This window comes from Phlebotomus papatasi, chromosome 2, assembly GCF_024763615.1.
Source record: "Phlebotomus papatasi isolate M1 chromosome 2, Ppap_2.1, whole genome shotgun sequence".
Lineage (NCBI taxonomy): Eukaryota > Metazoa > Arthropoda > Insecta > Diptera > Psychodidae > Phlebotomus > Phlebotomus papatasi.
Genome location: NC_077223.1, coordinates 29,097,498 through 29,107,676, shown reverse-complemented (window position 1 = coordinate 29,107,676; position 10,179 = coordinate 29,097,498). Strand labels below are relative to the sequence as shown.

Sequence of the window (10,179 nt, the reverse complement as noted above, 5' to 3'; positions counted from 1 at the left end):
CAATCCACAAACTGATGTAGCGTGAGTGAAAGAGAATGAGTGGAAAACGAACAACGCATTAGAGGTTTCTTCTTAACCATGTAATATTATAACTATTGCAAACAGCTTTAATTCAATCGCAGGTCTGGGGAGATTGATTTTTAATCAAATTTAATCAATGGTCGTGTTGCCGGCAAGTGAGAAACGAGTCACCACCAATAGCAACTCTTGAGAGGCGGCACCAGACCCAATCTGCGCCGATGCCGTACTAACACAACGCAGCCATTTCGTACTGGCGTTCAGTGGTTTTGGACTTTGCAGAGGGCACGCCTCTATTTTATTGATAATTGCACCCCGCACTATGCCCCAGCCCCCTTTTGCTATACCAAACGATTAACAGCCGGCAAGCGATATTTTCAGGCAGATTGAATATAACAGTTCGTTTCAGTTCTCTGTGAATATTCAATGTGATTCTCATAACCGTCGCCGCGATCTTTTCACCATCAAGCATATAGATATGGAAATATCTATATAGTCGCGCATATTTACGCTATTTGCAGTACATAACACACCGTAATTTCCCATAATGAGTTAAATCAATAATTAAAGTTTAGTGAAAATTATAATTAATTAACTCTAAAAAAAAAATCAATTGACACTCGACTAATCTTCACCTATCAAATGACTTTTTTGCCAATTGAACCAGTGTGTACTAATCCGCTCTAGAGTGTAGATTAACGTGATATTTTAATTTATTTTTTGCCAGAAAGCCCTCACTGTCATTTCAGCACTGCAATTAGTGAGGTTAATTTCAATTAGAGAAAGTTTCATGGTGAAATCCGAAATTTAACTTTTTTTGTTGTTGTCACTGTGTCAAAAGTGAAAAAGTAAGATCTCAACAATGGATACAAAATATCTGCAGAATTTCCTCTTGTTATTGTGTGAAAATCCCTGTGACTGAATGAGAGGATACAAGATAATTTAGATCAGAATAGAAATGTAAGTGGATGGCAAAGAAGTGCGTAAAAGGCTATTAATCATTTTCACAGAAAAATTATTAATTAATAAAATATGCCATTGTGAATTATAAATTTCTGGAGGATGTAGGAATACTAATGTGATGTGTATCAAAAAAGGGGCAAAGACCACTTTCCGCCGGCTCAGGGCATCAACCACCCACGGAAATGCTTTGGCTTCTAAAACTATAGTGAAATATGTGACCTGTTTGAATAATTCATTACAGGGGTTTTGGAATAAATTTCCTATCCAGAAATTTATTCCGTTAATCATTTAAATTGATTTCAATAAAATAATAGGTTTATAATTAATACGTTTCTTTTGAAAACGCGATTGATTCATGAGAAAAACTAATTTTTGGATATTATACATTTTGTATACATTAATACGATAATCAGTCACAGTTGTGACTTAAATGTGACCGTCTTACGACTTCGTATGCTACTTGGGTATTTTAACAATTTTGTTTTTGAATCCAGAAAAATCGTGTACATTGAAAATAAAAAAAATAGACTTATTTTTCATAATTAAATTTAAAAATTTATTTATTGCTCTTTGTCTTTTTCAATTTATATAATATTTAGCAGAATATTATTTCATGTGATTTTGTGCATTTTGATTTTTATAATAAAGATGTATGTATTTATTTCACCTTAATGTGCCTTAATGGCTTGGAAAATGCTCTTGCAGAGTAGACACATGGCTTATGGCCATATTTAGAACAAGTGATTTTTTAAAGTGGTTTAAAAAAGTGTCCTAAAATTTTCATACACTGAGAAAAACATACATAATTATATCAAGAATATCTAAATTGTATTAAAAAATTTAATTACATTAAAAAATGAATTAGGGAGAAGTGGGGCACCTTTGAAATTGGGATTTTTCACTTTTGTTTAAGTGGAACTGAGCCATATCATAATGCAATTTAGTTTCTCAATCTGTTTGTGCAGCTTAAATTATATCACGATAAAGCTCAATTTTATTTAAAAAAAAATAGGTGAAAAATTCCAATTTCAAAGGTGCCCCACTTCCTCCTATGGTTGTAAGACTTCTGAATTGTCAATTAAATTGTGTTGTGTGTAATACAATTTTTGACTGTATTATTTTGTGTTTGATTTGAAAAAATCTTTCTTGAATCTTACGAAAAATCTTACGACAGCACCTAGAATTATTTGCAGAATCTTTGTGTTGACGATTAAAAATTTTCCGATTGCGAGACGAATTCGTAAAATCGCACGCTTTTTATTGAAGTGTCGTATGTTAAATTGAAGCATTTTTCAGGAGAAGTTTCCAAAAATTAAATTTCGTTACATTTTTTTTTTTGGAAACGTCTGCGGAAAAATACTCCGGAAATAAAGGGAAAAATTATCCCTTTCACGTTTCTAAAAAATATTAAAGGAGTATAGCATGGCCTTAATCTATTTATTTCATCATACCAAGGATAATTCTCTTTACAAGTGAAATAAATTTCTGTCCGAAATTAGGGTAAATTAAAGAAAAATGGTAAAATTTATACACAGTTTGATGTAGAGAAGTTTTTTTCTTACATATTTCCCTTGTTGCCCTATTAGAAATTTGGTTAAGTTTAAAAGTACCCTTAATCACCAAAATAAGCTTGAAAAGCTGCACAAGGGATGATTTTTGACTAAGTGGCCATAAGTGACTTGACAAATGTTATTTTAGGGTGTACGCATAGCTTGCAACCATTTTAAGTATTATATGACATATGTACATAAATATATCACAAAACAAATATAATTATGTATCTCTTGCAATATACATGTCTAATTTTGATAATCTACATAGTAAAAAATAGAAAAGTCGCGTAATAGTACAAGTGTTATAGTTGTGAGATTTTTTTCTTTTTTTATTTTTTTATATATTTTTTTTATATATAAAACAATATATATATTTCTATATATTGCTTTTTTTATCTTCGAAAGATTATGATAAATACTAAATATTTCTTGTGAAATTTTAGGCAATGTGAGTTAATTTCTAAATTATTTTAATGTTTTTCAATAGTCGTTCTTGTAAGAAAAATATTTTATTAAAAAGCGTTAGGAAAAGGTAGGGATACATTGATGTAGGACTACATTGAAAACGCCATTTTTTGCATATTCCTAAAGAAAAGCTGGGTTTTAAAACAATGTAATTTAGATAGACAAAATAAGTGTGGATTCTAAATTAAATTATAGATAACTCCAGCTTCCTTTATAAATATGCGAAGAAATAGGGTTTTCTATGTAGCCTAACCTCCCCTATTTATTAAACAAGGTTTTAGATTTCATATAATGATTGGTACATAAAATATTCCTATTTTGTGATTTCACAGTGACATTTTTCGATATTTTTCGTGTCTAGTAAAATACTGGTCATAGTCACAGAATTGTGTTTAAAAATGTCAGAACCAATCTAAGTTGACTTTACTAAACTGAGAGAAATGTGAAGATGTTAATATAACAAAAAAAAAATCTTAGTTTTACTCTGACAGCAAAGATTTAAAATCGGTGTAAATATTAGTACTTATTTCGGTTTAAAAGGGGTTACATTTACGCTTGTAAAGAAATTATCCCTACACAATTGCAAAATTAACATAAAAAATATTGATATAGGGTGGAAGGAAGACCTATTGTCACTTTAAAAACTCGTGTCATGATCTATTGGCATTTTATTCTGAATCACTTGAGATAAGAATTTGAAGACCTATCCTTGCAGGAAAAGGTTTATGAAAAAAACGTCAAATTGCTTGCATTTTATTAGATACATTAAATAAATTTCAATATTTTTACGAAATTGCTAGCAAATGTTCCCAGCTGAACTAGTGTTCCTTCGACCCTACATTTTTACACCTAAAAAGTGTAACTGTTATAACGAAAAAAATTCCAACATTTTTCTCAGTGTAAAAGATTGCTTTAACCTCATTGAACTGTTAGAAAATCCTGAATTGTTGTTGCTTTCTTAATACAATTGGCCAGTGGAACCGATAGCAACCAAAATTCCAAGTTTTACGTTCACGTAAGCACTATATTGCGTCATGGATTATTGATTTTCGCAATTTGCTGTGGTCAGCTATGACTTTTACGATCATTTTTCATGCTTTCGTAGCCTCAAAAATCTAATAGAGCCTCTAATAAAAAAATTATCCATTTTCTCTAATTTTCCATAGTTTCCTTTATCCAAACTTGGAAAATTAATTGTCAAGATACTAAATAAATACTAACATTACACTAAAATTTTGTTATTATTGAAATATTTGAAATGAAATTTCAGTTTATGACTATAAATAAAAGTGATTCTATTTTTTTGTCCCAGCAGGACATTACTATTGACGCATTCAGAGTAAAACTACAGACCTTTTGCGGCCAGTACTGCACTTTTTCGACGTAAGGCAATTACGCTAACATTTCTAAATTAAAATTTTTTAAACATACTACACTGAGAAAAATCAGAAAAAGTTAAATAATATTCCGGAAATGTTAATTTTACCCTGCAGTATTGATCCGAAATCGGTGTAAATATTACCCTTTTTAGGTGTATTAGGGATAAAAGTTACCCTTTTTCATGTTAATTTTACCCTTAAAAAGGTGTAAAATTAACATTAAAAAATGTTGATATCTTTTTACACCTAAAAAATGTTAAAATTATGAGGAAAAAAAGTTAATCGCACCCCCACTTTTTTCTTAGTGTAGAAAAAACTTAACAAGAGTTAAAAAAAACTCAAGTTTTCAGGAGTGATTCTATTTTTATGGCCGCCACTGTATGTTTTGGTGTGATTCTTATGCCCTAGACACACTTACAAATTAAGCCGAGAGACAACATAGTGGAAAATGATGGAAATAAAGTCTAACCATTATTTCGAATATAATTACGCTAAACCGTCTCTCGAGTAATCGTCAGATCTGTCAAAACCCTAACATAATCATACCTCTTTTAAATTCATAAGAGTTGTTTCATTTTTCTGTTTTAATGATTTATTTAATTTTATATCACTAAATATTGTTGTAAGCGTTTATTATCATATAAATGGTTCTATCTCTTTACTTCATTATTTTATTGAACGTTCAAAAGTGTGACTTTATTTATCTACTTTCGTACGGACTTTATAATTTATTTTCACTTTATTCGCATATTAAAACTTTTTGAGGTTTCGAAGATTTTTCTAATAATTCAAGATTACTTTAATCGATAAAAACATAGACTTTTTAGAGCTGTTTAATTTTTGATATTGAAAAACTGTTAAGAGGAATGAATCGAGACTAGTATGGTCATTATAATTGACGAAAAGTCGATCTAAATTTTATCCAAAACATATTCTATAGATATAATTTAAGACTTAATAATTGCGAATTTATATATCACGATAAAATTGCGTAAATTAAAAAGAAAACGGGGAGAAGTTTTGTCGGTCAGTGTGATTCTGCCTTTATGCGAAAAAAGTTTAACGGAAAAACAAAATTATACTCAATGCGGACGCATTTTGAAAGTTTTTTTGCCCTATTGTACTTTATTATCGTTTTTATTCCGAAAAATTTTCTTTATTAGGTACTGGTTGAAGCAAAATATTTCTAAAATATCTAAAAGTTTAAGTGTATAAAAACATTTTATTTCTAATAACAAGAAAAAAGAAAAAAAAACATTTTAGCTGGTATAAATAGAAATTTATACTAACTACAAAATAAACGTAATTAGATTTAAATTAATTCACAAAATTTAATTACTAAAACAAATACGATCAAATGTGAAGTTATTGAAAATCCAGTTGATTATAAACAAGAGATGAATTAGTTAGATAACAAACTTAATTATTAATAAATATGCAAGCGGTTTTAATAAAAGGTACAACCTCATAGTTTGTGCTTTGAATAAATTAGAAAATTTATAACGAGATTGTTAAGAATCTCAGCTAAAAATCACAAATATGGCTTTATTATTTTAATATAAATTGATAAATTTTTATTTCATTTGATCAAATTACGATATGTCATGTGTATACGATGCTCATTAATGATTCTCATCTCAAACGTGCTTAATATTGGTAATTTTTGGTTTTGATATAAGAAAGTGCATTAAAAAAACAAATTGTCCCTTGTAGAGGAAATAACTCGAAACCAATAATTGGGAAAAAAAACTGAGATTCGTTTTGAAAACAGTAATTGGCAGTGATAAAATTATTTCCTTCTTTGGGAACCTTCAATTATCGATTTTATATGGTTCGTACATTAGTTCAGATTTCGATAGAACTCTCCCAACATCTTCCTCACTTTAGATGATGCCGAATGGTATAACTATCCCATTTGTAAAAAGTCAAACCAATTATTTTGAAATATAATATTATTTTTGCTTATTTGATGTGTTTTAGAAGACCGCTAAGACAAATTGGCAATACTTTAGAAGAGTAAGTTTTTTTTTTATTTCTATTATGTAAGAGGTTCTATTTGACTTCCATAGTTCCGCCCATAAATAATTGTCGATCACTCGTCATGAAATTTTAAAATTTTTAATATTAAAAATAAAATAAGTATTACAGATAATAAAAGACTGCACAAATTCCCCAGCAAACCCAACCCGTTCCGTTGTGTTCTGAATTGAAGTTAAATTTAAGTTCTGAATTGGACTTAAATACCTTCGACAACGAAAAATTGGTCACGCCCAATAAAACTTCTTATTTTTTCTTATTTTTTTCAACTAAAAAAACATTTTCATTTTGCGTAACTATTCTAACAATTATAAGGTAAAGTGATATAAGTTGGACATAGTGTTACAAGTTGGACAATTCGGCGGTACAAGTTGGACATGGGTTTTTTCTTGATAAATACAGTATAAAATTTGTTTTTAAGCACAAGGAACCAAATTATAAAACTAAAGCATTAGAAATATACAAATAAGAATGAAGTATACTAAATTTATCAAGAAAAAAAGCCTTGTCCAACTTGTACCACTTTGCTCTAATTGATCTCTTTTTGGATTATTTGCAATCAATAAGTATTTAGAGGGAGTGGCCTATTTTAGTTAACATGCTACCTTAACTCTTCCGAAAACAACAATTTATCTGGATTAATTGGTAGTTGATCTGAAAGTATTATAATACAATTTAGACCTATTAAAAATTCAAAATATTAAATTGTGTTTGGGGTATAGATTCTGAGGAGATCATGGTCAATTACAGGGGGCGGGGCTTATTTAAGAGGTTGAAAATTTCCTCCTTGAAAAGCAATAAAATAAATTATAACAAAGAAAAGGGGTATGAAAAAAACTGTTAGAACACATTGTTCTATAAAGGATCCTTTATAAAAAAAAATCCTTTTTATGATATTTTAGCAGGAAAATTACCTTAAAAAACTTATTTAATATCCTGCAAAGGTTTAGGAAATAAAAGAAAAATGATCAGCTTATTTTGTGTCAATTTTATGATTTAATAGTCTTATTTTTATGTGCATTTCACTAAATGCTGTATATGTCTTGTCCATTAGAGACACAAATATGACTTCTGACAAATCCAATCATAATTCAGGCGCTGAACAACAAGTTGTGTAAAAAATAACAAGCAATAAAATGTCTTGAAAGAGCAGAAGGAGCTTTACTTCTAACTACAAAATGCTATGTAAAAAAATAAATACAAAATAAATTACAATAAATTTATTAATACCTAAAAACAGTAAAATTATTATATACCCAACATTTTCTTTATTAATTGTATTTTTAATGTCTTTTGGTGTTGATATTATATAGGTTCTAAATTAGCAAATGAGGAGTGCTTTAACCTTACGCAATTTCACATATTCATGCTTGTACATTTATTACCCATAACCTGACATCGAAAACGAATGGCATTAAAAAACCAACAAATTTTTGTTTTAATTTAATTACGGCCTAAAACCGAAAGAAAATATACTTCATTAAATTCAGTCTAAATTAGTTAGTGAAAGACATTGCATGATGTTGCTTTTTCTAGTAATTAATTACCATGCAGAGACACTGAAACACTTTGCTTAAACCATTTTTAAAATTCAACTTTATATCTCGACATCTCTGCCTGTTTACTAAAACTACCAATATTTAAATTAATTACTAAAACGGAATATTAAATTAAATTTCATAAACATAATCACTCTTTTTGGTGCCCGATGATCCCATTTCTCGAATAAAAAATCATAAGCTATATACAGTGAGTGTCAATAGTTTGTTGCCTAATGGATGTTTGAGAAATCAAGTGAAAAAAATGATAGAAAAAAATACTTTTCCAAATTTTTCTTTTTGCAGATGAGTTCCTTGTAATCCGTAGATATTATTTATAGTTTTCAAAAAAAAAAATTAATTTTATTTCATATCAAAAATAATTGTTTTCCAAAAGTTGGTCATTTTTGAAAAATCAAAAGTTTGTTGCCTCATTAAAAAAACTAATTCAAAATGGTGAAAACGTGCAACCAACTTTATGTAAACCGGTTACATTTTGAGCTTATGTCATTTGATAGGCAAATGGTGCATTTGTACATTTTTAAGGCTGTCAATGTTAAATATATAGGTGTAAGAGTGATGATAAATAACAAGAAATAATCAGTTTTTTGATAATTCATAATTTAGATTATAATGGCAAATTACAAAAAGTTGAAAGGTGGGATATTGTCCAGAGATACTGCTGGAAGGAATCGGCGTCGCTTAATTGCCAAATTTTATGGAAATTCATGAAAAGTTATACATAAAATGGTCAAATATTATAGTTATGAGGCACGAGTACATCTGAAAAACGCTACTGGTAGACCCAGGGTTTCGACTCAGAAAGTCGATAACCGCATTCTAGGTATTTCTGATAGTAACCCCATGATGTTGGCTTCAAAAATTCAAAGTCGGCTGGTTACAGAAGGCATACAGGCTTTAAATGTTTCGAAAATCAAACTCAAAATGAAAGAAAATATAAGAATAGGTACTTGGCTCGCAAGATTCCATTGGTAAGCAAAACCAAACTGCGTAACAGGTTGTATTTTTACGTTTTTAGCATGCTCCAAGTGAATTTACAACCTTTTAACCAGATTGGTTTTGTTTACCAATGGAAACCTGCAAACCAAGTAATTATTCTTACCACTTTCATTAAATTGCGGTTGGTTTTGAAGCCTGGATGCCGTCTGTAACCAGCCGACTCTGAATTTTTGAAGCAAACATCATGGGGTTACTATCAGAGATACCTAGAATGCGGTTATCGACTTTCTGAGTCGAAACCCTGGGTCTACCAGTAGCGTTTTTCAGATGTACTCGTGCCTCATAACTATAATATTTGACCATTTTATGTATAACTTTTCATGAATTTCCATAAAATTTGGCAATTAAGCGACGCCGATTCCTTCCAGCAGTATCTCTGGACAATATCCCACCTTCCAACTTTTTGTAATTTGCCATTATAATCTAAATTATGAATTATCAAAAAACTGATTATTTCTTGTTATTTATCATCACTCTTACACCTATATATTTAACATTGACAGCCTTAAAAATGTACAAATGCACCATTTGCCTATCAAATGACATAAGCTCAAAATGTAACCGGTTTACATAAAGTTGGTTGCACGTTTTCACCATTTTGAATTAGTTTTTTTTAATGAGGCAACAAACTTTTGATTTTTCAAAAATGACCAACTTTTGGAAAACAATTATTTTTGATATGAAATAAAATTAATTATTTTTTTTGAAAACTATAAACAATATCTGCGGATTACAAGGAACTCATCTGCAAAAAGAAAAATTTGGAAAAGTATTTTTTTCTATCATTTTTTTCACTTGATTTCTCAAACATCCATTAGGCAACAAACTATTGACACTCACTGTATATCAAACATTTTCTCCGCCTATTTACTGCCTGTCTGTTTTTATAAGAGACAAATAATTTCCCAAGAATGATAAGGAATTGCCACAGAATATATTCCCTGGACAGAGATTACGCGCCACTTTTTGACCTAAAGCCTAGATTACACTGGCAGGATTATCGACTTTTGTCGACAGCAAAGAAAGACATTCAGTTTCATAAAATGTCTTATAAAAAAAACAGAAATATATATAGTCTAACATATATAAATGTTTATACGTGTTTTTATGTGTAGGGGCTACTCGCCAAAACAATTGCTGATAGTGCATTTCCGCTATTCTTTCTTACTGCATACGTTTAATGCAAGTCAACAGGAGTCACAAATA

The 10,179-nt window shown here is 29.6% G+C and overlaps 1 protein-coding gene across 1 annotated transcript in view; it reads left to right on the top strand.

The window, feature by feature from the left end:
• Positions 1-432: 432 nt before the first annotated feature.
• LOC129803378 (homeobox protein unc-4-like) overlaps positions 433-10,179 on the top strand; it is a 56,516-nt gene continuing 46,769 nt past the window's right edge. The window contains exon 1 of the mRNA XM_055849865.1: positions 433-978. The gene's annotated coding sequence lies outside the window, so the exon portion shown is untranslated. The remainder of the gene's footprint in view (positions 979-10,179) is intronic.